This window comes from Chlamydotis macqueenii, chromosome 1, assembly GCF_036417535.1.
Source record: "Chlamydotis macqueenii isolate bChlMac1 chromosome 1, bChlMac1.mat, whole genome shotgun sequence".
NCBI classification, from domain to species: Eukaryota; Metazoa; Chordata; class Aves; order Otidiformes; family Otididae; genus Chlamydotis; species Chlamydotis macqueenii.
The window spans coordinates 28,658,493-28,681,714 of record NC_141556.1 but is presented as its reverse complement, the minus strand read 5'-3'; the positions used below and the strand labels follow the sequence as shown (position 1 = coordinate 28,681,714).

Genomic DNA, 23,222 nt, shown 5'->3' with positions numbered 1-23,222 from the left:
AAACAAAGACTTCTGTCTTGGCAGTGAGTGCACTGCATGAATTAGTGGGCCTTTTCCATCTTTTTGTGCTACAATTTTATTTACTGCTAGGCTTCCTTTTTGTGGAATCATAGTCCCTTCAAAAGAAACATACTTGTATGTAGCATATTTATTTTTTCACAGATGTAGATTCTTATTCTTTTGTGTTGTCCTCTTTATTGAGGACTCAGAGTAATTAAGACATTAAATAGGTTTAGTAGAACATTCAATACACTTCAGCAATGCATATTTTTCCTTCTCTATATGGAGCAAAGGACAAGTAATGACAAATAAAGGATCTTCGTATGAGAAATTTATTTTAGACAATGTTATATTATTTGTCCTCCTTGGAATTATGTTATGTTGTCATTCCTTCCTCTATACATGCTAATGTTTAACTGGAATTTGTGTGAATTTTTGTATTGGCCTCAGAATTTACGACTGGAAGGTTTCTCCTGAGTCACAAGGCTGACTTATACTATCACAGCTGTAATATTATATTTTTCTTTGCAATTCCTTTAAAAAAATATTTAAAATTGTAACTGGATTTAACTTGCATAACCCTTTTTTTTTTTTTTTATGGCCAGAGGTCCTGTGGCAGTTTGTATAAACCTATGAGGGAGAAGTGCATCCTGATCCTTCACACTGGTTTTCACTGAATTCAAGAACAGTCATATTTGGAAATACACTGTAATTTTTAGATTAAGGCTTTTACAAATATTATTGTCCTTCAGAGTAAGTTAAACTGAATATTAGATTCCTTTCAAATACAGATTTGTGAAATTCTCCTGTGATTGCCAGTTTTTCATATGAGGGCATTTGTTGTCCAGTAACTTGGCCTCTGGTATTCATATCAGGCACGCATATTTTTTGTGGGTATGGCTTAATTTTACTCTTTAATGTCTTTGAGTTTGTATGGATACAACTAAGCAGAATTTATCCAACAAATATGTTCAGCATAGTCTGATGAAGTTGCGAAGTAAGTATGCCTGCTTTTTGAGAAACTGTTTTTTCTAGAGTTAAAAATGATTATAACACATTACTTTTTAAATGTTCTTACTGATCCCATTATTCTTTCTGTGCATTTTACAAATAGGATGTGATGTTTTGAGTATGCTTCAGGCTTCAGTAGTTTGTATAATGTTCTATTTTCTGCAGCAAAAGCATGTCAAGGTGATCTCTGTGGGTGGTTAATATTTTCTGAAGTTTATTCTTCAACCATGAAAACATGCAAAACTGGAGAGCTGGGTGGTATGTCATATGTTTAGGTATAAAATATATTATTTTTCAATTTTATCTTCATTAAAAATAACAGAAAAAAATTACATGTGTAATATACTGTTTGTTCATGGGTGAACGCAGCATTTGTCGCTCCTGACTTGTGTTTGTGGTTATGCTGGTGAGCAATTCTTACGATGGCTTAGATTGTAATTTTGTGACAATGTAGTGTAAAAATGTCATATAAATAGAATATTTTAAAACATAATGTTCAAAATCATAGAAAATCATAGAATGTGGTAGAAAATCTCTCTCAAAGTTATTGAATGTTTACATTTTAGCAGAAATACTCTTCATTTGTTTGACAGGCTTTGAGTGTTATTTTGCTTGTTTTCAAATACAGGTACTTTTAAAAACAATTGTGGAAACCAACAATAACATCTCTATATAAAAGAAGTGTATAAACATTGTAACAGTATTTGAATAGGGAAGAATTACTAGAAATCTGATTATTAAAGAACGGAAAGAGGCAAAAGCTGAACATAAGTAATGAATGCTTTGACTACTGATACAGTAGTAACAAGAAAAAAAATGGAGGTGAAAATGCCAAATATATCCATATACATAAAATGCATTGGATTTATAATAAGGGAATATTGGAAAAGCTACTGAGCATTTCAATTAAATGCATACTTTTTTTTTCTTTCAAGACTAAAGCAAACATATAAAGAAATTAGCTGTTACTAAGAAATAATAACGTGCCTGCATGCTGATTGCCTGCTGATAGCGTGTTTAATCATTGCTTCTGTTTTTCTTCTGTTTTCGTTTCCTTTAGCCTCTGTCTCTGAAAAATTGTATTTCTGCTGTTTGTATAGCATATAGGAGGGGTGAGTCTTTTAGTTGTAAATGGGAACTTGGACTGTTTCTCAGGTGTATCTTACTAAGGTTATCCTCTCTGGTTCAGTGAAAAGATCCAAGAGGTATCATCAGCAGAGATCTTTTCATATTTCTCTTGCCATTCCTGGAAGCTTGTTTTACCTCATTAAAAGGCTGGAAAAGCTACTCAGAGTAACTCCAAGCTAAGAGTCTTTATTTTCAATAAGAAATTTGTTCTTCTGGAGCTCAGGCAATTTAGAGAATCTGTGAATCACTTTGGCGGATGCCTCTGGGCATCATAAGGAGTATCACACTAATGCTCTCCAGCAAGAAGCAAAGCAAAGCAAGATCTTTACCTTGTAGAAAGAGTTAATCGGGCTGTAGAAGAGTTGCAAATACATCATAACCAGAAAATATATCTATGCTCAGCTTTCTGGTGCTTATCTTTGAGAACGTGGCCTTTTTAAGGACTCCGTTTTCAGAATCTGAAAGAGGAAGCTAAGGACTAGGTCCATTGTGATACCTTTTTTTTTTTTTTTTTGTGATTACTCTCTGCAGAACCCTTTCACTTCTCAAGATATCAGGAGAACTATACATCCTGTATCTTAGAGGAGGTTTACATTCAGTGCTTTTGTCTCATCCCTTTCTCATACCATACGTGGAATGGGAAATTTGCTGTAAGCCTGTCTGTACAGCAGCTCTACTGGTATCAGTACTAGGCAGAGCTGGGTGAGGTGCTTGTAGTCTTATGTTGCTGGTCCCGGAATGACAGTACCTGCTCTGCTTCCTTACAGACATTTACCTGTCACAGATCCCTCATCTCTTAACTGCTCCTCTTCGATCTGCAGTGGGGAAATGTTGCTGTAATGGCGTAGTTAATGCTACAGGAGTCTACAAAACAAATCTCCTGTGTGAAGCAGCTTAAGCGGTTGGTGTTAGAGAGAATGAGCTTTCTGGATGCACTGTTCTTACAGCCAGGTGCTGCGTTCCCAAGGTGAAGTAGGGACATCCGTGTCTGATAGAAGGCAGCAGCCACTTTGGCTCTTCTTTGGCAATTCAAAGGATTAGTTGATCTTCATTCCTTGTGACTGATGTTTATATAAAGATGTTTAAAAAGAAAAGCAAAGTTTTGCTTAGGTTAGGAATTTGATCTTACCATCAAATCTTGACTTATTTCGTGCAGCTAGCATGCTGATGTCCTCACATTCTGTTAGCCATGGTGACAGCTTTTATTCGTAGCTGTCTCACTTTTGTAAGAAAATTGGAGGTATTGACTACTGAGCATTGCTCCTGCTCTCCCCATCCCATCTGTGTGTCTTAGAGGCAAAGGTTTCATAGAGGACTCATCCCAAGTTCCTGTTTATAGTTATGCGCTGCCCAGAAGGCACTTGTTGATTCATTGTGGTGGAAAAAATTACTTCAGAAATTCTAATTATACTAGATTAGTTGCTTCTTTTTGTGCTACAGCAACTTTATTATTTCTTCTAAAAGGCAGTAAGTTGTCTTGTTACTCATCTTCATATATCTCTAAACTGCCTTTTGTTCAGAGAGACTACACACAATCCCAGAATACATCTGATAATGATGGATATTTCAGTGTATAGCAAAATTATTTCTATAATGGAGGCCATAATGAATGGTAGCTGCAGATTTTTGTCAGTATATTATTTAATTGCTTTTGTAATTGCAGAATTCTAATGACAGTCAAAATGGAAAAAAATTATCAGTAAATCTAACAGCACAACTTATTTCAGAAATTCCTGTGTGCAGACATTTCTCATTTTTGTCAAGCATTGTAAAATTTGGGTGCATAAACAGGTTAATAGAAGCTCACTTCAGAATTCAACAAATGCAGTATATGCTAAAGTTACTAATTTCTAAGTGGCAATGAGTAGTGTGTTATTTGTACTGGCTGTCCAAATTTTTTACGTTATCTGCAGCTGGTGGCTATTTCCGTTCCATCTAAGCGACAATTATAAAGTAGGGTGTCACAAATAGAGAGGAGAAATATGGAAGCAGTAGAAAATATATCTTCCACTTGACTGATTTTTTTTTTTTTGGGAAAAGTATCTTTCAGAAAATTTGATACACTTCACTTCTGTGGAATTGTTGAAATTGAGAACTTCAGCTACTAAATGAGACCTCAGTACTGTACTTTCACTTCATGCAATAGCCAAAATCAGGCAAGGCATTCAAGTCACCTGTTGCTTTATGATATTCTTCAGATATAACAACATAGATGTGCACTAGGAACAGTAAATTTAAACTTGTGTTGGAATTAACACTTAATACCAACCAAAATCCCTCTATTTTACACTTCAGTGATTGAAAGAGAAAAAGCAGAATTAGCCATAGTAATTTTGGTCAGAGCTTATTGACTTCAGCAATGAAAGAGATTAAAAATATATTGCAAATATATTTTTTTTCGCTGCATGCCAGTGAACACTGTTTCAATACCTATTTGGCACAGGAGAAAATAAAGTTGGATTTATCAGCCAAATTTGTGTGTTTGCTTTGCGATTAGTGTAGACATATTGGCAGGTGTTCTATATGAATTAGTTCGGCTAAAGTCTTGATAGATCATATAGAATATAGAGAGTTTGGCATCAGGAAAATTACTTACAAATTGATGATAAAAATAAGTGGATAAGATACAAAAAGAGCAAGGGTGAGGAATTCTTTGGTTAAGCCTGAGATGAGCTTCCAAATGTAAAAATTTACCTGGTCAGATTTACATGTTGCTAAAATGTCTCACTACTGAAGCCTTGTAAAAATAATGTAAAATCTGCGGAATGTAGCCCAGTTATTTTATACTTGACATGGTGGGCTTGATTCCGTGTCCTGCAAATCTGAGATATCCTGAGAGGACTGGCAGATATGACACAGGAGACCTGCACCCTTCTGAAGTGACAGCTGGAGGCCAGATGGGATTACCTTGGACACTGTGGTCAACTGAGCCTGCTGTGTTTGCAGAGTTACTAAGAGGAAGGATATTTTCTATTCTTTTTAGTGTAATCTGTTATTCTGTTTTTAATGGATGTCTTGAATCTTTAGAAAGGCTCCTATAGAGTGCTTTGAATATTATGAACTCAAGGGCCAGATCTTTTTGCTTGTCTCAGGGAAAGAGTTTTATTGCAATCAGTAGAGTCAACAGAATGCTGTCTCAGAGAAGCTGAAATGATCTCAGTTTTATATTTATTTCTCCTTATAACTTAATTACTGAAAGATGTGCAGTGGAGATGGAATCATAGATATAACAGTATTGCATGAACCTCAGTTATGGAATTCACAAATAAAGGAATTTCAGGAGGGCTCCGTTTTGGCTTTAAATCTGTTCTGCTGAAATCGGTGGGAATTTCACTATTGAAGGGTAGCCTAGTTACGTCAGTCCTGAGCTACCCTGGAAATCTCTTCCATCTAGTAACATTTCAGAAAGCATCTCTTACAGTACAGTGTTTAATGGTAACATCACATGAAATTAAATTTATTTTTTTAATTTCATTTAAAAGTTTCAATTGCTTTAAATCAAGGACAGTTTAAAATTCCTACAGGCAGTGTGCAACACAAGGCCTTTCTGAGACTGCTGGCAGGCAGTTTTCGAAAGGGTCCTTTTTACATTACAGTTCAGAGCAGCAGGATCATATTTAAATAAATGCTTCATGACATCAGTAACACATGACTTTAATCTCTTTTACTTTACCTTTGACACTAGCATATCGGTGCTTGTCTTTTCCCGCATTTTAACATTTTCACTGTTTATTCTTTCATTGTTCCCATTAATTTCTTCTTCTCCTCCTTCTCCATCATCTGTCTTCCCTTTTTTTTCATTCTCTCCGCTTTCATTACTTAACTCTTCAGCTGCTTGCGTTTTTCCTGTTATCACGCCACAAGACTGTGGATAAGGGCAGGTGGAAAAGCTACTGCTGAGTAACATCTGAAGTGCATCTGCTGTGGTGTGACAGACCGTCTGCGTGCGTTAAATGCCAACTTGATCTTTTTCATTTGCTGTACTGGAATTATATGTTTGTCCTTGTGCTTACATGGCCACATGTGCACCCAGAGCTATCCCAAAGCAGTTAAGGTCTACAACCCAGGACACCCAGCAGTAACACACTTGTCTGCCAGTACTTTTACTTGTACTTTCCTTCTTTTCCCCTCCCACCAGACACATACTCTGGCTTCCACAGCTTGCTCTTATTATCCTCTTCTGCTTTTGGCACTTGACTTCTGTTACTATTTATCATGTTTTCATCTCTCAGTTTTGAACTGAGCTATTTCCCATTTCTTTTGTTAAACTTGCTTGTGAAAGAAGAAGAGTCTGCTTGTTTTACTGAGAAGGTTTACTACGTGTATCAATAGTTGTTTGGTACAATGGTATTGAGATAATTTCTGTGTAACATATTTTTGGTAGAGAAGTTTCAGCCATTGTTACAATATTTCTATTCCTTACAGAAACAAGTCATGAGTATGACAGCTTAGATTTTGTAATTTCTGACTTATTTTAAATTAGCTAGAAGTTTTTAAAAAGCTTTATAGTTGTCATGCTGTAATGTACGTTGCAGTAATGTAGGAAAGAGTTTTGAAGGATGCTATATTGGGGACTGTATATATAGCAGTAGGAGATTTTTACATTAAATTGCTGCTCTCTTAGTTTCACGCTTCTAGGACTACCAGTCTTCAGAATACATACAGTAAATTTTCACAGTGTTTCAGTGTATAAACATCTTTTAAAGTATTATCAAAATGTCTGGTATTGTGATCCTGCAAAGACAGTAGGTAAGTGGGGCGGGTTTGCTTTGGCCAGCCACTGGCTCACTCCCTGTCCTTGACAGAACAAGGGTGAGAAAATAGGATGAAAAAAAGCTCATGGGTTAAGATAAAGACAAGGAGATTTTGCATACCAGTTACTGTTAGGGGCAAAACAGTCCTGACCTGGGGAAAATGAATTTTTATTTATTGCCAGTTAAAATAGATTTGAGTAGTGAGAGATAAAGAAAATTAAAGCATCGCTTGCTTTAGGAAGCACCAGCTTAGCTTCTTCTTCACTGACCTTGGTGTTCCTAGGGCTATTTCTCACACTTTTATTCCTCTCCTCCTCTGCCTGTGTGGTGGTTTTGCCCTTTCCTAAATCTCTTTTCCCTGAGGCACCACCCTGCACTGGGTGGGTTGGAGCTGGCTGGAACCGTCTGTGTCCGGCACGGGGCAGCCCCGGCCTCTCCTCACAGAGGCTGCCCCGCAGCCCCCACTGCCAGCACCTCGCCATGTAAATCCCATATACAGTAAATAATCTATAGTACTGGTGTGGGGGAGGTGGTTATTAATGACGGAAATGAAAAACCGATCTCAATGCGAACAATGTGGAATGTTTTTCTAGGTTTTTGGGTGAAGTGAGAAACAAAAGTGTAAATCAAGATAGCTACTTTTGGCTCTGCTCGCCTCAGTGAGTGCTGGGGGGAGAGAGGCACAGCAGAGGGGTTGAGGGTGCGTGAGGATTGGCCTACTTTGTCTAAAAAAACAAAACCTAAATAGTTAAAGCATATTGTTACCATAGCTATAATTACGGTTTTGATAGAACTACTTTCTTGCAAGGAGAGGCCTTTGTTCGTCGCACAGTAGGATCTGGAAACTAAAAGCTGAAGTTTAGGTATTACATACTAATTCTCTGTGGAATGTAAATGTAAGGGTTTTTTTTATATTCCTGATCACATTCCTGATAAAATATTCTGGATTTTATAGATGAGGATGCTTATTTTTTCAGGATTAGAGACTTCATATTTATGTCCCTGATTATATACAAATTAGGGTAGTTGAGGAACAGAGCCTGTCTGTTGCCTGACAGTTTTTAATGAGTCCTGGTGGGTCAGTGGAAAGATTTTCCTTCTGGTGCGTTGGATCAAACTCATATCCCTGAAAGGCATTTCCACAGGATCATATTCAGTCAGTTGTCATAAATTAAAATTTGTTGGCTCTGCAACAGCCAAAGCAACCAATGTTACTGGCAAAAGTAATCAGATTGTATCTTTTTGGAGTTAAGCTCTTACCTTCTAGCAACAAGAAAAGCTTCTATAGGTATGTAGGGGACAAAAGAAAGTCCAAGGAGAATGTAGGCCCCCTCCGGAAGGAAACCGGTGTCCTGGTTACCCGGGACATAGAGAAGGCTGAGGTACTCAATGACTTTTTTGCCTCAGTCTTCACCGATAAGGGCTCTTGTCTCACTGCCCAAGCTGTGGAAGGCACAAGCAGGGACTGCGAGGATGAAGAACCGCCCACTGTACTCAAAGAGCAGGTTCGGGAGCATCTGAGGAACTTGAAGGTGCACAAGTCCATGGGATCTCATGAGATCCATCTGCGGGTCCTGAGGGAACTGGCGGATGAAGTTGCCAAGCCACTGGCCATTGTATTTGAGAAGCTGTGGCGGTCTGGTGAGGTCCCTGATGACTGGAAGAGAGGGAACATAACTCCATTTTTAAAAAGGGGAACAAGGAGGACCCAGGCAACTACAGGTCAGTCAGCCTCACCTCTGTGCCTGGCAAGGTCATGGAGCAGATTCTCCTGGAAACCATGCTAAGGCACATGGAGAGCAAGGAGGTCATTGGGGACAACAAACATGGCTTCACCAAGGGCAGATCTTGCCTGACCAATTTGGTGGCCTTCTATGACGGGGTAACAGCATCGGTGGATAAGGGATGAGCAACAGATATCATCTGCCTGGACTTGTGCAAAGCTTTTGACACTGTCCCGCACAACATCCTTCTCTCTAAACTAGAGAGGCGTGGGTTTGATGGACGGACCACTCAGTGGATAAGGAGTTGGCTGGATGGCCGAACTCAGAGAGTGGTGGTCAGTGGCTCGATGTCCAAGTGGAGGCCGGTCACACGTGGCATCCCTCAGGGGTCTGTGTTGGGCCCAGCCCTGTTCAACATCTTTGTCGGCGACATGGACAGTGGGATAGAGTGCACCCTCAGCAGGTTCACCAAGGACACCAAGCTGTCGACATGCTGGAAGAGAGGGATGCCATCCAGAGGGACCTTGACAGGCTGGAGAGGTGGGCCTGTGCCAACCTCATGAAGTTCAACCAGGCCAAGTGTAACGTCCTGCACCTGGGTCATGGCAATCCCAGGCACAAATACAGGCTGGGCAGGGAATAGATTGAGAGCAGCCCTGAGGAGAAGGACTTTGGAGTGCTGGTGGATGAGAAGCTCAACATGAGCCGGCAACGTGCTCTTGTGGCCCAGAAGGCCAACCGCATCCTGGGCTGCATCAAGAGAAGCGTGGCCAGCATGTCGAAGGAGGTGATTCTCCCCCTCTACTCTGCCCTGGTGAGACCCCACCTGGAGTACTGTGTCCAGTTCTGGAGCCCCCAGCATAAGAAGGACATGGACCAGTTGGAGAAGGTCCAGAGGAGGGCCATGAAGATGGTAAGAGGGCTGGAGCACCTCTCCTATGAGGACAGGCTGAGAGAGTTGGGGCTGTTCAGCCTGGAGAAGAGGAGGCTCTGGGGAGACCTGATAGCGGTCTTCCAGTACCTCAAGGGGGCCTACAAGAAAGATGGGGAGAGGCTGTTTAGTAGGGCCTGTTGTGATAGGACGAGGGGTAATGGTTTTAAAATAGAGGGAGGTAGATTTAGATTAGATATTAGGAAAAAATTTTTTACACTGAGGGTTGTAGAACACTGGAACAGGTTGCCCAGAGAGGTGGTGGAGGCCCCATCCCTGGAAATGTTCAAGGCCAGGCTGGATGAGGCTGTGAGCAACCTGATCTAGTCAGGGATGTCCCTGCTCCTTGCAGGGGGGTTGGACTAGATGACCTTTGAAGGTCCCTTCCAACTCTAACCGTTCTATGATTCTATTATTCTATGATTCTCTTACTGTCTGCATTTCAGTCATCTCTTTTTAAAATAAAATATATGTTAATATTTTGGAAAGCAAAAAATACATAGTTTAGCTTATTCCTATTTCACTGTATTTATTTTATATTAAATTTGTACAGTGCGCGGTGGTGTTTGTATGAGGGCCGTTTTATTAATGTGAAATTGATTGATTAAGGAACGTCACAAGATAAGTGTAAGAATGGAAAAATGTCTGTCAAAGAAAATTTATTGCTTCTAAGATATAAAAGCTGTACATATTCGCATTATGTTTTGATTTTTATGTTTCATATAGAAGATGTTTTGTGTTTGATGGGCAATGTGTGCATCATACAGTGCAGGAGGTTGTTACGGGAATTGTTCTACTCATTTATTATGAAAGTGAATGCAGAAAAGAGAATTTGTATAAATGCCTAAATTAACTTGTGCCCTTCATTTGTTTGAAAATTGTTGGATTTTTTAATCCATGAAATAGGTTAAACTTACTCTCACACACTTGGTTCTTTATGAAGAAATACGTTTTCTTACCTTATGAAAATAAAAACGTTGATCACTTTTTCTTTGTCTTTTACTGTTGATTTAAATCATTAGGGTAAGAGGCTTTACTGCTGTGACAGTATTGTCCAAAAGATAATTAAAAATAGTTGTAGAAGATATTACCTCTGTATTTACTGTAAGGTCACATGCAGAAAACTACTGAGTGTGAAGAGTTGCACTGCAGTTCTGCAGATATTTGAGAAAGTTCCCAAAAGTTGCAGGCAGAATTTGTAACATGCCTACAGTATATCTCCAAAAGCTGAATTCAGATTTCTTCATACAGTTTAAAGTTCTTGTCTGAAAAGTCACACTGGATCTGAGAAAAGTGTGGCTAGAGCACAACTAGGGTATTGCAGAGCAACTACGTACAGCGGCCAAGTGAAAAATATTTTAAAAACCATGTAATTACTTTTTCTACCTAAGGTCCAATTTAGAAACTAATCACTCATGCAAACTTTTCTTCATAAAAGATCAAGTTCTTATCTGCAGGTTATTATATACTTCATTTTGGTAATGAGTGATACCAGAGACCAGCAGGACTAGATTTGTACTCGTGTCTTTACTGGTGTTCTTATCCTACTCCATAGCAGTTAGCTGTTAATATAGTACCAGTGACTTCAGTTACAATTATGATTAACTTGAGCATTTATGCTGGTTATGAACAGAAAAATGGTTAAAAACTTATTTGTGAAATGTTCTTTTTTCTTAACTGAAGATCTTGTTTTGTTGATGAGAGTTTTGGCTAACGAAAGTGGATGCGCTTCTTTGAGGTACATCTGTGTACCTGTGTCATGTAGGCTGAATATGTATCTTTCAGGAAAAAACCAAGCAATTTATGAAACATCCACAAGAAAATTATTGTAAAGGGGTAACAATTTACAGCATTTTTTCTTATAATTGTTAAGGAAACAGGTCTTTGTATTACAGCTCGAATCCTTTGTAGACTAAAGATTTGAAAATGTACCTTTTAGTTCACCAAAGCTCACACACAAGCCCCTTTAGGTATGCTTGAACTCTTGTGGGCATGTAGAGAGAGAAGATGGAAGATTCATTCTGACTTGTGTTTGCAATACCTTGTATATCATTTATTGACAACTTCTTCTCAAGCCGGGCACTGGTGCTCAGCATTCTGACACACTCCTTGTCCTCCTGCTCAAAGCACTCAGTTCCTGTAATTTTCATTGTTCTTGTGTAACAACTGTATGAGGATAAAAGATTGGAAAGCAGAAAAGATCAAGTATCCATTGTTACCCTGTCCTATCATGGGATCATTTTATACAGGTATCACTGGCTACTATTTTCATTCTTTTTTTTTTTGCTACTGATAATTAAATGGAGTGCAATAAAATAATGTTATCAAATGACGACAGCCAAAAGTAATGTGAATGGAGATGAGTAAAAGTCAAATCAGATGATCTGGACTCTCTTCTCAGAATCCAAGGGCACATTCAGAGAGGATAACGGCACAGTGTGTTAGGTCGCCTAAGCCACAAGTCTTTGCTGACGGGCAGTAACCAGCTATATGACTGGCTGCAGTCAGTTTTTAGTAGCAGCATGTGCCTTTTCTCCACCAGTGATGGTGCAGTCACTGTCCAGAACTTAGGGGACACACCATTTAGATCTGCTGCTTCCTAGGAACAAGACCTCTTCAGTCAGTTTGCCATTCATCGGTTACAGATGAGGAACAGGATATCAGTCCGTATGCTTTTGGGATCATCTAGTTTACAGGAGGAGAATAGTTCCCATTGTGTAAGTGACTGCACAATGGAAGGCAGGGAACCATGAGTGGAACACATGTAATTCTTGAGAACTGGACATAGCTACAGCTGGAGGCCCTGGAAGCCCCTGAAAATGAGCCCTCCCAGTTCCTCTTCTCCTCCTGACAGCTTGCTCTAACCATTTGTAGTTATTAGTGCCTTTTGGCCTCCAGGAAGCCACTTATTTCTCACACACTGTGTTAGATACAGTGTTGTCACATCATGGCTCATCCCCTTTCCAGGTAGATTTTGAATATTCTGAACAGTACTGGCCTTTTTACAGGTAGGTGCTTTTCGTCTCCATTGCTGATGTCCTTTTGGGGAATACTGCAAACTGCCATTTATTCTCATTCTTAATATTCTGTCTTTTAGTTATTTTAAGCAGTGCAAGGACATCTTTTTTTTTTTTTTTTTTTTTTCTCCTGTACAGTTTAGTTTCTTTTCGAGGCTTTGAGTAAGAGAGCTTATAGAATTATTTTTGGAAATACATGACTTTTAAAAGCAGGTATCTTTTGTCCATGTTCTCGGTGACTTCTCCAAAAAAACTGTGATAGTCTGAGACATGGCTTTCCTTTTCATACTGGAATGTTCACTCCTTCCCAACATATATATATATTGACATACCTATATTCTTTATTGTAGGCTATGCCAAATTGCCTAATAGGAGCTCCATGTGTGCTATCTGTAGTTTTCTGGATCTTCTCTAGGTTATTTTTTGATTGATTTCATACTTACCACCATCCTTTGATACTAAGACAATTTGAAGCTGGTATTTGTCCATTATTGTAAGTGTAGCTAGTTAGTACTCATGTATCTTGATTGATTAGGTGGGTTCTGCATTGTTTAGGGGAGTGGAGTTTAACTGCTCTGTGTTTCTTTTCCCCTGGAATGTGTGTGTGTGTGTGTGACTGTTTTTTTTTTATATATATATATTTTTTCTTACTGTTTTTATTGGGTTTTCAATTTATTTATTTAGACAGGATTTTTGTGGGTGGGGAAGAAACTGGAAGAGCTCGAACTCCACATGCAGATGCAGGACTGTGACATCACTGGAATAAACTGACAAGTGGCAGAACAACTTGAATGATGGGAGTTTCATGATGCATGAATGCAAGCTCTATAGAATAGCCAGGCAGAGAAGGGGTGGGAGGATTGCCCTTTATGTGGAGGAGCAGTTGGAATGTGAAGGTTTTGATTCAATATAAGGGAGAAGATTTTTCAATGGAAGGGCAATTATGCAGCAGAACAGGTTGCCTGGAGAAGCCAGGTTGTGGAGTCACCTTTTTTGAAAGTTTTGAAGATGCGTCTGGCTGATGTCCGAAGCGACTCAGATGCTGCTTTACACAGTTTGGACTTGCATCCTAGTCCGAGTGAATGAGACTGTGACATGGTGCATGCGTCATGGCAGAAAGGTCAGGAGCTCTTTGACTTTATGTGTTACTGATTTATAAATCTGTGTATATGTCTCCTTACAAGAACAAACTAGATATGTAAGACAACACAGGATGATGACCATATAGGTGCTCTTATCAGATAATATTTTTAGAAGTTGTTACTTCTACATTCTCATCTGATAGTATTCCTGAATCCCTTCTAATCATATCACATGCAAAAATGGGAGAAACAAATTGTAATTCTGGAAATAATTCACAAAATTGCAGTGCCATTGTGTTTGTAGTATTGTAGATCAGACTAGTCACAAATAGTTAATTGCTTTCATTTTTGTTTATATTCTTTTTCCCCAATTACTGTAGACTATTGCAGTTTATTATGATAAGAAAGTTCAACAGCAAGTGGAAAGTGGTTCTTCTCTGAGCTATCTTACAATAAATGTTTGCAGAAGACAGACAGACATGCCTAAAGATAAAGTGAGGCATGGTATCTGTGCGCATTGGATATGTTGTTCAGAAATCTCCATTAATATGATATTGGTATTGTGCATACTTATAAGATTAGTGTCAACACCGTTTATCTGTCATGTAAGGACAAGTCAGGCAAGTTAGACCTGCCTCAGGGGTGGTTTAGTCTGTATACTCGACTATTCGGACAATGTTGCTGTGGAGGTTTTGGAAGAGAAGACTGAGGGGTGATTTTTCCTTTGCTCCAGGCTTCCTGTTTATTTGTATTGTCTCCATTTTCTCCAATGTGCCTTGATTAGTACAAGTAATTGGTGTCCAATTAATCTTTAGGATAAGGAAGACCTAAATGGAACATGCCTACCCAGCCCTCGCTTCCCTAAGAGGAGTTACATGTAACCTGTACATCAGTTACACAGTGAATGGGACATATAGGAAATAGAAGATATATTTAGTCCATATCATCATTTTTCTCTGTCACTGGGCAATTTCCAGGGCATTAAATACTCAATTTTTAATGGTTTTATGTAAATTTTATTATTTTCCTTGACCTTTTTCTTTGCACAGTTGTGTGTTGTCTTGATCAGTTGAGTATAGATATTTTGATTAGCAAATTCCATGTTGTGAAAATTCAAGATTAATTTTAGTGGTATAAAATATAATCGGAAATTTTATAAGTACATAACATTTGTTAAAAATTTTGGGAAAGATATAGTTGGGGAACATTGACAGCTCAAGAAGCTTTCAGGAATTCATTTTTTTCTCTGTGCGAGGTAAAAAAATGTTTGCTTCTCCCACCACCACAGTCGTTATATTTGGACCCACTGATAATGTAACAAAATCCAGCTTTCATTCATCTAAGTAGTAATGTAGAGTAGCATGTAAAAATTAGCTAATGAGATCACAGTAGTATGAAGGTCTTTTCATAGGCTCATTTAACTTTGGAATTATTATAAAACATAACTACTAATTTATTTTGCATGTTCTTGTTAATTATAATGGCATTCAGTAGGGCTCATCTGGTTATGAGCTTCGGAGTATTTCTCTGTCACAGAAATTGTCTAACTCAATACTTGGATTCAGGAAGAAAAGGACTATTTTTCTTTTTGTTCTATTTGCAGTTCTGTAATTTACATAATATTATTTAAAATTGCATATTTTTGTCGTGTAAATTAATGTCTTAAAGCAGTTTAAATATAACTAAAATACATAGACTATTAAATAACTTTAAACATTTTTATTTCATACTTGTGGAAGATCTACATTATAGGCTGTGTGTAAATGATATATTTTCAAATAAAATTCAGGATGTCCCATTGACACGGTGCAGTTTAAGAGTTGCTCAGGAGTCCTATTATGAATTAAGACTTCTTTGGTTTTTTAAATTGCCTGGGATGGCTATACAACGGAGGGGTGGAAGCTACGGATACCAATGAATGTATATGCCTTTGAAATGATAGTCAATCTCTCTGCCAAGTAATTCTTGCTTTACTGAAACCATTTGTGTCTTTGGCCCAATCTATTTGATTCAAAACAAGTATATCTAAAGATACCTTATATAGGTGGCCCTCAACTGTGTTCTAAAATATTCCTGAATGTTTCGGTGGGTAGTACTTCATTGGAATATTTTATACAAATACCTACTTGAAGTAGTAATGCATAGTTTGAACCATTCTTACTCTAGAAAAAATGTGAACAAGTAGGTATTACATGAAATAGAGACACATCAGAATGGCTGTTGACCTATCAAATAGAACAGCTTAAGAGCTTGGTGCACTTTGGCGGGGTTATTCACATATTAAAAAACACTGAAGGCCGCCAACAAGGCAGGATAATGACTAAGAGCAGGTAGTCTCAAATAATAATGTTGTCATAGAGGCAGTGTTCGAACCTATAACAGGTAAACTTATCCTAATGATTTGTGTTGTAAACGTAAAATGAGCTGAGAGATGAATGCAACAAATAAATGAATGAGTTACAGGGAATGGGTTGCAGCACGTGGGCATTGTATTCATTTGTTTAAGTCAAGTTTCAAAGGAATGTCTTAATCTAGGAATGAATTTGGCTTTCGTTTTGAATTATTTTTTTTTCTTCAAGTGATTTCTGAAACAACTGTGAGAATTCACATAAATAACAGCCAAATTCTGTTAGTTATGCTCATAATGAATAATTCTTTATTACGTAAGAAGTCTAGTGCAGCATATCATATGACAAATGGCTACGTAAACTGCGTAACATTGTCAGTGTTGAAAATGCACCTGTCACCTAGCTTCTGTGCTAGGTAGGTGATAATAATTGTTACATATTTTATCATTTGGAGAAAAAAATATTAAATTCCTCTAAATCTACATTTTAATGAGCGTCAACATGTCAAGTTAATTCAATCATTGACCAGTGCACTTGTCCTTTCTCAGATATTACAGAAATTTGTGGTATTTGCTTGTTTGACTCAAATTTTAGGGACCTGAATGAGAATTCAAAGACAAGTGGTGTGCAGGTGACTTTCAGTTCAGGTGTATTCTGCTGCTCACATGATGAGAGTGTTCGTGCCTGAGTAAGCAATACTACATTGAGCTGCCACAATTGCTTGAACTGTCATTCACTACAATTGTATTTTAAAAAGAAATTCTGTCAGGATGCTTTCAAATCTTTGGTTGGCAAGTTCTGTGAATTTGATCGTAAACTCTTAAGGTTCACATGGATTTCAGATGAAATTTTATATATTGAAAAACAGAAAAAATACCTGTGTAAGCACTGTCAATATGGGATAGGTAAACAGTGACATTAAAGATCTACCTGCTGTGGCCCAAGGGATAGAACGTGCTGGCTCAGTTGGAGGGAAGGTAGAGAAATAATGTTGTTAAACTGGAAAAACTGGAAAGATTCAGGTCCAAGTTTTGAGATGCAAACAAAAATAAAAAAAAAATCAATGTTTGTAACAAAAGTAATATTATTTTTAAAAGGCAGCTACCTTCGTCAGGTAAACCACACTGGAATGTAGCGTAAATGAAACATAGATCAAAAGATAAGTTTCTAAAGGTAAACGTGTACCGGTAGAAATAAAGTTGATAGGTAACGCCTGCCGTCTCTCTGTGACGTATCTGTCACATCTACTATGTGCAATCCTGCCCACTTTAAGTATTCCTTACTGACTTCTGAAAAATTGTAGAAATCCCGATAATTCAAAAATACCAAAGATAAAATTTTAATGATCGAGGCTAATGAGTGTGATTGTTTTCATATTAAGATTAATTACGATAAAATGTTATAATAAAAAAATTATTCTAAGAAGGCTGTATCTTGCCAAAATAGGTCATATTTTGATGTAAGATTTCATATATTGTAATTATCTTGGCTTTTTTTTTTCTGAGCTGAAGCAAAATATGATGTTTAATACGATTCAGGCTAAGAAAACTGATTTTTTTTTTTTTGGCATAAAGGAATACAGGAAAAAGAGAAATACAGAATATTGATGTTTGGGGCTTACATATTAACATCTGTCAACAAACAACACGTACTGTTGAAGAAATAATGATAAGGTGTATTTCTGTTGAGACTTCAGGTTTACAAGAAACTTCAAAGACATAGCTACATCTGCAATATTTAATGAGAAATAGGAGAGCAAGGTGAATGTTTCTCTCTCGGTTGGTTGGACATTTCCATTCTGGATCCAGGGTGACCACATGACCATCAGCAAAGTTTCATTGTCACATATTTTACTTTCCAACAACTTTCAAGAGTTGCCACCTACCTTCACCTCCTCATATTTGCCTTAGGATCCTTACCTGTTTTTAACATTTTTCTTCTTTGTTCTCTTTGTATTAAGAGCTCATAAGATTGCCTTCTCATTTCCCAGTGCTGTCCTACTGTGCAGGGGTTTCATGTAGTGTTTATTCCTCCAGCCTGTCATTCTTTGCTCTTCCTTCTTCACTTGCTCTACTACAGAGGCTGCCAGGTAGCTTTCAGTTTTCTAGGAACTTCGACCTTCCCAGCAGGTTTTGTTACATTCAACACAAAAGGAAGAAGTTAGAACTGCAGCTCTTTTAAATGTCCAAACATCTTGTAACAAAGTGTGTATTAATAATGCCAGATGGAACACAGATATTTTTTTTTAACTGTGGGAAAGCAGTCTTTTCTTTATAAAATTCTACATTCATTTTACTCTTCAGCCTGCCTCTGTCTGACCTTGTCAGCAAGGCAGAATCGCCAAGAGGCACCATTGAGAGGCTGGTAGGATCAACTTCAGAAGTAGCAGAGTTTCAGGCATTAAGGCTATGTCTATATTAGTAAATTAAACAATGCTTGGAAATATTTCCAGGTCTCTGCCACAGTTTTGGTCTTTACACACTAACAGTGTTCCAGAAAATTCCTTGACACTTACTCCATTATCTCCATTAGACAATTTGCATGCAGTCCCTCTGTTTCAGAGCGTGTGTGGGTATACTAGCATAGATGTAGGATTATCTGTACCAGTTGATTTCAGCAAAAAGAAATGTGCTCAGGCATAGATGTAATCTAAATGCACTTTCTACAGACCTGCAGATTCTTTATTTCTTCTGCCTTGTCCAGCCTTCTCCCTTCAATGCAGTTCTTGCAGTCTGAGCTTCAAAGTTGGTTTTTTTTTTTTTCTTTTTACTTGTCCTTTCATCCTTCCTAAAATGCATATAGATTTGAATTTCATTGGCATGCTGTCTCCCAGCTTCTGTTCCTTCCTTCAGATGACCCTGTGAACTTATTGGTAGTGATACTGTGTGCAGTTCTCTGTCCAGAACACACTACTTCAGGGAAGCTTTCCTCTTGTTTGCCTTTAGGTACTTTAATAATAAAAATAGAATTAAAAAAAATAAGACTAGACTTTGAGTGATGCTTCATCTGTCCCTCTACTACAAGGCAGAAACTTAATGAACAATTATATTTTTTTTGTGGACTATATTTAAGCTGACTGCTTGTTAAGAGAATCATTCTCTTTCAACTTCCTCAGTCTTTTAGCCAAAATGTTTATGTCAAAATAGAAAAATTAAAAATTTATAACTCCTTCTCTTTTCTTTCAGAATACTTACGAATCAACTTATGCACATCTGGAACTAATTAGAGGGTGTGATAAAGCCAAGTTCTTATTTTGATTTTGTTAAATGATATCTAAATAGCTGTAAATATTTCTCTTTGTTTTGTCAGGATGGTGGTACTGGAATTTATTTTGGAGATCACTTCAGTTCAAGGTTGAAGTTAAAAAGTCTTTTTGAGGCTTAGAAGAAGCAGGTGAGTACAGCTCAAGCATCACAAATCTTTGCGTATTATTTTTTGCAACTTTCTTTTGTTCTGGAATTGCTCTTCTTACTTACCAGTCAAATAGTTGATCTCTGCTTCCTCTGATTCACCAAAATGTATGACTGCTTGTATTATAATTAGATAGCAGAGAATATTGTAAGTCACGTAGGCTTTCCCTATGTGCCTTTTCAGTGCCTGCCACAAAAATAAGTGAAAACATGGTTCTCTCACCAAGGTCGCTAGAACTCTGGAGTTAAGTTCCACTATGTAGTTTCATTACCTGAGCTGCATTAGGAGCATGCTAATTAAGCTAATTTGGTTAGAAAATTGTTTTAGGCTATATTTATATAAATATTTTTGTAATAAATTAGAATTTTAAAAGGCAAGATTAAATAGTAATGAATCCCTGAGTTTGGATATTCCTGGTTTCCTGAAACAGGGATGATCTCTATTCCACTGGTAACCAGGAATATTCCGTGACGTCGAGGACTGTGAGTTTGAATGCTGTTCGAACTGCTTTGTGTTATTGTCAATTTGAACCTGCCTGGGAAGAAACACTGTTAGTGGGTGTAGTACCACCCTGGGACTTGGCATGCCTGCACTGAATACTTGCTTTGCTTCAGACCTTCACAGCCATCTTGGGTGAATCATGTACAACTAGATATGAAGTTTTTTACCATACAGAGATCTGGAAAAGGATGTTCTGAAGGAATTAGTGTAAGATGAGAGCTTAGCAAGCCACTTGCATCTATTTCAGATTTTTCATACTTACTGTTGCAAGAAAGAATTAATCTACATGTTGAGTGTTGCAATTGTTCACATTTAACTTTTTGTATAGGGGTAGAAAATTTCTTCAGAATATTTCCAGAACTATTAAAATTCAAAAGTGTAGGCAATATTTTAATGTATAAATTGCAAAATATAGTCAACTACTGCCTGATCCTAAATCTTATAAATGCAGATTGCAACAGGGTACAACAAACTAACTCACCATAACAGGAACCAGGCCAGGCTTCTACGAACGCCACTATTTCCGAAGTAACTATGTATAGCTTCCCTGTGTGCCATGTGCAGTAACTGCTAAGCTATTATGAAATACTTAGATATACTTATATACTGCATAATATTGATATATCCATCTTCATGAATCGATGGCTTAAAAGGGCAAGAAAAAGAAGTAGTTCCACAGGAGTTAATGATGATGAGAATAATTAGTGCTGAAACTATGTTTATAACAAGTTTTCTGAAGTTTCACCCTCTGGGAGGAAGCACAGATCTTTTAAAACCTAATTCAAAGGAGTGCAAAACAAGACCGTTCCGGTATGTGTTTCACTGTGACTCTCTTTACCCAATGGGTAGTAAGAAAGGAAAATTTCTTTCTTCAGATTTAACTTCACCTTCTTCCAAGGACGTGACATACTGGCCTGAAGGGTACAGTGTCAATATGGTGAAACCATAAAAAGAAGAAAAGTTACAGTATTAGCTTTAGCAATGTTGTAAATCAAAGGATATGCAGCACTACACAGGGAAACTGTAGATGTTACTGGCATCACATAGAAATTTGAGCAGGGCCGTATGTTAATATGGAGTAATATATTTGCAAAACACTGTTTTTTCTTATATCACCAAATGGAGAAAACAGTAAAAAAGGTCAGATTCTTTGCTTTCTAGGTAGCAATGAAAATATGACTGGATTTCTATCTCATATTTATACACATACCTGAATGGTGTAGCTTGTGCATAGTAATACTAGATAGTTTCTTCACAGCCAGTGTCCGTATTTTGGAGAATTGTGTGGTTTGACAGAAACGGTGTAGTAATTGTGTAGTAATTGACATGTGGTGAGCCAGCAAGAAATTTTTTTTTTTTTAAGAAGTTTTTTATTCTGGAAATTTACTATGTTCTATCCAAAATAATGCCAGAAATGCAGTAATACTGACTTGTGTATCTATAATAGTTTGGCAGTATGGTTTTATTGAATTCCAGTATGTCTGGAACTGAAGGCATATGAAGGAAAGTAACTGTTATCCTATTTCCTCCATTATTTTCTTCCATAACTTTAAGTTAAATACAATCTATAAAAATTCTTTCTGTAAAGAAAGCCAAAATCTCTTTGCCCTTTTTAGCACTGATCTCTGTTTCTTGCAGTATGTGAATACGGAGAGGGAATGCTTTTGTAGTCCATGAGGAAATAGTAGTAAATTCTGAATGCTAGTTCTTCAGTATGTCATTTAGAGTTTGATAGTTTTTTATGACACAACACGGTGTCTTTGCACTGATTGAAAACTAGGATTCAGTTGTAAAAGTAGTTATAGAAATACATAAAAATAAAATTGCATTCATGAGTACATTTTTAGATAACATGGGGGAAAATTCTGTTTGCTTTCTGTACTGTCTTTCAATAGACCATTTAACTGTTTAGGAGTAAGTTTTAGAAAACTGAGTTAGAGTTGGAAAAACTGAAACCAAGACAAAAATCCATATTGGAAAAATGTGAAAGTGGAGAAAAAATGTTCCATTTTTGGACTGGTGGCTTATATGATCACTTTTGGGGACTATTAGTGGTACAGTTACATCTGGATTTTCTAAGTTAATTAGGCTTTGGAAAAAAGCTAAGGAAGTTTTCTAAATATAAGTATTTTCTGTGTTAGTGAACTGAGTTGTAGTTGTGGTATTAGTTATTGTTAAATTGATCTAGCTCTTCTGTCCTGTATTGGCAACTTGTGGAAGAGGAGACATTGTGCTCATTCCTGTTTCTTCCTGGTACTACAGGACCTTAATCAGCACGACTCATGTACATGTGTTATATATACCTGTGCATTTTGTATACATACCAAATATTCAGTGTGTGTGCATATATATATATATGCTTATTTGGCATGAGGTAAACATAAAAAAAAATTGTTAGATTAGCACAAAAGTACATCTTATACAGTTATCTTGCAGCTGAACTGGAACTCTCTCAAGAGTTATGTAAGGACGTATTGCTGGTGATCATGTTGATGACCAACATGTGAAACATTTGATATACAAGTAATTCCATCAGCTATGGATTGGCATTAACTTTTCCGCAAAGAAGGCTAACCCTTTCTCATGTCTGGTCAGAAGGCAAGTAAGTTTTGATACTGCCATAGGTGAAGGGGAGGAGGATATACAACACAATGCTGAAAGGAAAAGATGGTATCTGCTTTCCAAGAAGTAATTGAATGGGGATTGATGAGCTTTGTCTTCAATCTGGTTTCCAACAGGAAGGGTCTGAAACAGTAGCATACTTTACATTTTAACAGAATTGTATCAGAACAGAGACACTGTTTATTGTAGAATTTTGAATTATCTTTCCAGGGTGATTGTGAATTGCTGTAAATTACTGATTACCTGAAGGCAACTTTTGTCAAAAAGTAGTTTACATTGATAGAACTGAGTTTGTGGCCTGGAACTATGAGGTAGTAAATTTTTGCTATGATTATACAAAGTATCAAACTACAGATTTAAACTAGCCAGCTTTTCAATTCAGCTGAACATTAAGTACAATCTTAATGGTCTGATTTGCTGGGAAGAGCACTATTACAATAATCTTCTTTTTACAGCCCATATCAAATATAAACTTGCATCACTTATTACAAAGTTTGTGCTTTGGGAGATATTTTCACGGCATCTAGGAGTGATGCCCCACATTTCTTGGAATTAGTCCTTAATGATACTGTCTTTAGAAATGAGTTATTGCTCAAATACACTGATTATTTTGTGGTTTCTAACATAGAAATTTTTAAGGAAAAGCTAGTTGAAATCTGATGTTTTTTCAAGTAATTGTATGAAATCAAGAGA

The 23,222-nt window shown here is 37.3% G+C and overlaps 1 protein-coding gene across 2 annotated transcripts in view; it reads left to right on the top strand.

Annotated features, from left to right (window-relative positions):
- FOXP2 (forkhead box P2) overlaps positions 1-23,222 on the top strand; it is a 429,772-nt gene that overhangs the window by 111,993 nt on the left and 294,557 nt on the right. For both annotated transcript variants that reach the window (XM_086747588.1, XM_086747580.1), the window contains exon 3: positions 19,305-19,388. The gene's annotated coding sequence lies outside the window, so the exon portion shown is untranslated. The remainder of the gene's footprint in view (positions 1-19,304; positions 19,389-23,222) is intronic.